We start from the raw sequence: 5,065 nt of genomic DNA on the forward strand, positions 1-5,065 counted from the left end.
GTGTATAAGAAAGCCCATAATCATCCAAAACAGGTAATATAATAGCATGGAACAATCAAAAATTATCGATACGTCGGAGACGTATCAGAAATTATCGTCATCATCATCACCAACAACTCTCCCATCTTGGGGAGAGCTGTCTTCATCAACGTCTTCACAGCACCAACTCATCTCAAACCCTAGTACATCTCTTGTGTTCAATCTTTGTATCAAAACTATAGATTGGTTCTTGTGGGTGACTAGTACTGTTGATTACTTCTTGTAGTTGATTATTATATGGTTTATTTGGTGGAATATTATATGTTCAGATCCATTATGCTATATAATACCCCTCTGATCTTGAGCATGTTCATTATTTGTGAGTAGTTACTTTCATTCTTGAGGTCACGGGAGAAATCATGTTGCAAGTAATCATGTGAACTTGATATGTGTTAGGTATTTTGATGTTATCTATGTTGCCATTCTCTTAGTGGTGTCATGTGAACATCGACTACATGACACTTCACAATATTTGGGCCTAAGAGAATGCATTGTGGATTATTTATTAGATGGTGCGTTGCGAGTGTGATAGAAGCTTAAACCCTAGTTTATGCGCTATTTCGTAAGTTTAATGCTATGGTTAGAATTTATTCTTAACACTTTTCTTGTAGTTGCGGATGCTTGCGAGAGGGTTAATCATAAGTAGGAGGTTTGTTCAAGTAAGAACAACACCTAAGCACCGGTCCACCCACATATCAAATTATCAAAGTACCAAACACGAATTAAGCTAACATGATGAGAGTGACTAGATGAAATTACCATGTACCCTCAAGAACACTTTGCTTATCATAAGAAACCGTTTTGGCCTATCCTTTGCCTCAAAAGGATTGGGCTACTTTGCTCCAGTTTTGTTACTACTTTCGTTACTTGGTCGTTACAAATTATCTTGCTACGAAACTACTCAGCTACATACAATTTTAGCACTTGTAGACAATATCTTATTGAAAACCACTTGTCATTTCCTTCCGCTCCTCGTTGGGTTCGACACTCTTACTTATCGGAAAGGCTACAATTGACCCCATATACTTGTGGGTCATCAAGGCTATTTTCTGGTGCCATTGCCGGGGAGTGAAGCGCTCTTGGTAAGGAAACATTATTACTACATGCTGAAATTTATTGTAACTTGCTACTATGGAAAACAATCATTTGAGTGGTTCGTTCGGGGTATCTTCACCTCGACCGGAACCACAATTAGTTGCCTCTCAACATAGCAACCGAACCGGTATCTATTACCATGGTGCTACTAGGAGTACTAGTAAAGTACACATTAATATAATGTAATCCAATATACTTCTGCCGACCTTGCCAGCCTTCTTATCGACCAAGTATCTAGGGTAATTCTCCTCCAGTGACCGTTCCCCTTATTACAGAAGCACTTAGTCTCGGGATTGGGTTCAACCTTGGGTTTCTTCACTAGAGCAGCAACTGATTTGCCGTTTCATGAAGTATCCCTTCTTGCCCTTGCCCTTCTTGAAACTAATGGTTTTACTAACCATCAACAATTGATGCTCCTACTTGACTTGTACTTTCGCGGTGTCAAACATCGCGAATAGCTCAAGGATCATCATATCTATCCCTGATATGTTATAGTTCATCACGAAGCTCTAGTAGCTTGGTGGCAGTGACTTTGGAGTACCATCACTATCTCATCTGGAAGATTAATTCCCACTTGATTCAAGTGATTGTAGTACTCAGACAATCTGAGCACATGCTCAATGATTGAGCTTTTCTCCCTTTGTTTGCAGGTTAAGAACTTGTCGGAGGTCTCATACCTCTTGACGTGGGCACGAGCCTGAAATCCTAATTTCAGCTCTTGGAACATCTCATATATTCTAACGTTTCAAAAATTTCTTCGGTGCCTCAATTCTAAACCGTTTAACATTACGCACTGAACTATCACGTAGTCATCAAAACGAGTATGTTAGATGTTCGCAACATCCACAAACAACGCTCGAGGTTCAGCACACCGAGCGGTGCATTAAGGACATAAGCCTTCTGTGCAGCAATGAGGACAATCCTCAGTATACGGACCCAGTCCGCATAATTTCTACTGTCAACTTTCAACTAAATTTTCTCTAGGAACATATCTTAAAACAGTAGAACTAAAGCATAGGCTACGACATAATTTGCAAAGACCTTTTGACTATGTTCATGATAATTAAGTTCATCTGATTATTTAATGAACTCCCACTTAGATAGACATCCCTCTAGTCATCTAAGTGATCCATGATCCGAGTCAACTAGGCCGTGTCCGATCATCACGTGAGACGGACTAGTCATCATCGGTGAACATCTTCATGTTGATCGCATCTGCTATACGACTCATGTTCGACCTTTCGGTCTCTTGTGTTCCGAGGCCATGTCTATACATGCTAGGCTCGTCAAGTCAACCTAAGTGTTTTGCATCTGTAAATCTGGCTTACACCCGTTGTATGCGAACGTTAGAATCTATCACACCCGATCATCACGTGGTGCTTCGAAACAACGAACCTTCGCAACGGTGCAGAGTTAGGGGGAACACTTTTTGAAATTTTATGAGGGATCATCTTATTTATGCTACCGTCGTTCTAAGCAAATAAGATACAAAAACATGATAAACATCTCATCAATCAAATAGTACATGATATGGCCAATATCATTTTGCTCCTTTTGATCTCCATCTTCGGGGCGCCATGATCATCATCATCACCGGCATGACACCTCTCCATCATCGTGTCTTCATGAAGTTGTCTCGCCAACTATTACTCCTACTACTATGGCTAACGGTTTAGCAATAAAGTAAAGTAATTACATGGCGTTATTCAATGACACGTAGGTCATACAATAAATTAAGACAACTCCTATGGCTCCTGCCGGTTGTCATACTCATCGACATGCAAGTCGTGATTCCTATTACAAGAACATGATCAATCTCATACATCCCATATATATCATTCATCACATCCTTTTGGCCATATCACATCACACGACATATGCTGCAAAAACAAGTTAGACGTCCTCTAATTGTTGTTGCAAGTTTTTACGTGGCTGCTATAGGTTTCTGGCAAGAACGTTTCTTACCTACACCAAAACCACAACGTGATATGCCAATTGCTATTTACCCTTCATAAGGACCCTTTTCATCGAATCCAATCCTACTAAACTGGAAGAGACAGACACCCTCTAGCCACCTTATGCAACTAGTGGATGTCAGTCGGTGGAACCTGTCTCACGTAAGCGTACGTGTAAGGTCGGTCCGGGCCGCTTCATCCCACGATGCCGCTGAATCAAGATAAGACTAGTAGTGGCAAGTAAATTGACAAAATCGACGCCCACAACAACATGTGTTCTACTCATGCATAGAAACTACGCATAGACCTAGCTCATGATGCCACTATTGGGGAACGTAGCAGAAATTCAAAATTTTCTACGCATCACCAAGATCAATCTATGGAGATTCTAGCAACAAGAGAGGGAGAGGATGAGCATCTTCATACCTTTGAAGATCGCTAAGCGGAAGCGTTATAAGAACGCGAATGGTGGAGTCGTACTCACGGCGATTCAAATCGCGGAAGATCCGATCTAGCGCCGAACGGACGGCGCCTTCGTGTTCAACACACGTACAGCCCGGGCACGTCTCCTCCTTCTTGATCCAGCAAGGGGACAGGAGAAGTTGAGGGAGAACTCCGACAACACGACGGTGTGCTGGTGGTGGAGCTCGTGGTTCTCTAGCAGGGCTTCACCAAGCACTACGGAGGAGGAGGAGGTGTTGGAGGAGGGAGAGGGCTGCGCCAGGGAAGGGTGTGGCTGCCCTCCCACCCCCTCACTATATATAGGGGGGAGGGGGGAGGGGGTCGGCCCCTCTAGATGGATCTAGAGGAGGGGGCGGCGGCCAGGGGAAACCCGAGATGGGTTTGGGCGCCCCCACCCCCTAGGAAACTTGCCCCCCAAGCCGGGAGGGGAGGCTGCCCTAGGGGTGGCGCCCCTACCTCTCCAGGTTACGTGAGATGGGGTGGGCGGGGCACTCAGCCACTTAGTGGGCTGATGTGCCCCCTCCCCTTGGCCCATAAGGCCCCCCAACACTTGTCGGGGCCTCCGAAACCCCTTTCGGACACGTTGGTAATCACCTGGTACCCCCGGAACAATTCCGGACTCCAATACCCTTCATCCAATATATCGATCTTCACCTACGGACCATTCCGGAGCTCCTCGTCACGTCCGCGATCTCATCCGGGACTCCGAACAACCTTCGGTAACCGCATACTATTTCCAAAAACAACTCTAGTGTCACCGAACCTTAAGTGTGTAGACCCTACGGCTTCGGGAACCATGCAGACATGACCAAGACATCTCTCCGGCCAATAACCAACAGCGGGATTTGGATACCCATGTTGGCTCCCACATGTTCCACGATGATCTCATCGGATGAACCACAATGTCGAGGATTGAAGCAATCCCGTATACAATTTCCTTTGTCAATCGGTACGTTACTTGCCCGAGATTCGATCGTCGGTATCTCAATACCTCGTTCAATCTCGTTACCGGCAAGTCACTTTACTCGTTCCGTAATGCATGATCCCGTGACTAACTACTTAGTCACATTGAGCTCATTATGATGATGCATTACCGAGTGGGACCAGAGATACCTCTCCGTCATACGGAGTGACAAATCCTAGTCTCGATTCATGCCAACCCAACAGACATTTTCGGAGATACCTATAGTGCACCTTTATAGCCATCCAGTTACGTTGTGACGTTTGGTACACCCAAAGCATTCCTACGGTATCCGGGAGTTGCACAATCTCATGGTCTAAGGAAATGATACTTGACATTAGAAAAGCTTTTAGCAAACGAACTACACGATCTTGTGCTATGCTTAGGATTGGGACTTTTCCATCACATCATTCTCCTAATGATGTGAACCCGTTATCAATGACATCCAATGTCCATGGTCAGGAAACCATAACCATCTATTGATCAAGAAGCTAGTCAACTAGAGGCTCACTAGGGACATGTTGTAGTCTATGTATTCACACATGTATTACGG

The sequence above is a fragment of the Triticum aestivum genome, chromosome 4A, assembly GCF_018294505.1.
Source record: "Triticum aestivum cultivar Chinese Spring chromosome 4A, IWGSC CS RefSeq v2.1, whole genome shotgun sequence".
Classification (NCBI taxonomy): Eukaryota; Viridiplantae; Streptophyta; class Magnoliopsida; order Poales; family Poaceae; genus Triticum; species Triticum aestivum.